This window comes from Orycteropus afer, unplaced genomic scaffold, assembly GCF_000298275.1.
Source record: "Orycteropus afer afer isolate SDZICR_OR568_19922 unplaced genomic scaffold, OryAfe1.0 scaffold00014, whole genome shotgun sequence".
In the NCBI taxonomy this organism is placed as follows: Eukaryota; Metazoa; Chordata; class Mammalia; order Tubulidentata; family Orycteropodidae; genus Orycteropus; species Orycteropus afer.
The window spans coordinates 200618-202027 of NW_006921601.1; positions in this window are offsets into that span (position 1 = coordinate 200618).

The window sequence follows — 1410 nt, forward strand, 5'->3', positions numbered from 1 at the left end:
CAATTGTTACCTAGTTCTGTTACCTAGTTCTGCTCTGGCATAAAATACCACAAATGTATGGCTTTAACAAATAGGGGTTCATTCCCTTACAGTGTTGGAGGGTAGAAGTCCAAGCTCAAATCACCAGCTCTAGGGGCTGGGTAGAGACCCTTTGACCTTGGGCTTTAGCTCTGCCTCTTGCTCCTGGCCCACTGGAGCTGGAGGCATCTCTTAATTCAGGCAGCTGCTGGCTGCTGAGGCTGACAAATCCATGGTCAGCAATTCAAATGGCACAGTCTCAAGTTTATCAAGAAACACAGGAGGCCACCAAATTCAAGTCCAGAAACAGTCCCAAGATAGGCGGGCAACATGGCAGGCTACTGATGACTGATGACATGGTCAAATGCAGGATCCAGTTGTGCCAAAAAGCTCAGAGACCTTTCTCAAAGTGTCTGCTTATATACAGGAAGCAGACTACATCCCAAAGGCATCTACTCAGTTGCTCACAGCAGATTCCATCATGGAGATGATTACCAGTCTCATCATGGGGCATAACTATATCCAGCTACCCATTCAAAACCAGGCCTAACCAAGTTGACACAATCTTACCTACCACACTAATCCAACAGAATGCAGAAATTATCAAACAATATCATTAATACCACATAAGTAAATTTTTTCTCATAATAATTCAAAAATGGTTGAGTAGTTCCACAGGGAACTGCCAGAAATTCAAGCTGATTCAGTAGAGTACTGGGAATGAGGGGATATCATTGCTGATGTCAGATGGATCTTGCCTAAAAGCAAAGAATACCAGAAAGATGTTGTTCTGGTTACCTAGTGCCACTCTGACAAGAACACACCACAAATGGGATGGCTTGAACAAATAGGAGTTTATTCACTATAGTTTGGAGGCTTTGAGTCTGAGTTCAAAGTGCCAGGCACTAGGGGCTGAGTGAAAGCCCCTCAACCTTTGGCTTCAGCTCCACCTCCTGCTCCCAGCCCACTGAAGCTAGAGGTTTTCCTCACTCAGACAGCTGCTGGCTGCTGAGACTGACAAGCCCAAGGCTGATGAGTGAAAAGGGACAGTCCCGATGTTACCAAACCACACAGCAGGCCATTAATTCAAGTCCATTAAAGGTCCCAAGGTCGGGTTCAACCATGCCATAAACTAGAGACCATTTCCAAAGCTGTTTCTTATATACAGGAATCAGGCCACATACCCAAAGCAGCTACTCAGCTGCTCCAATAGAGTCCACCATGGAGTTAATTACCAATCTCACCATGGAGAATAACTACATTCAGCTGCCCAGCCACTCAACCAGGCCCAGGCAAGTTGACACACAAACTTAACCACCACAGACTTTTATCTATGTTTTATTGACTATACAGAGGCATTAAACTGTGTGGATGGTAGTAAATCATGGACAA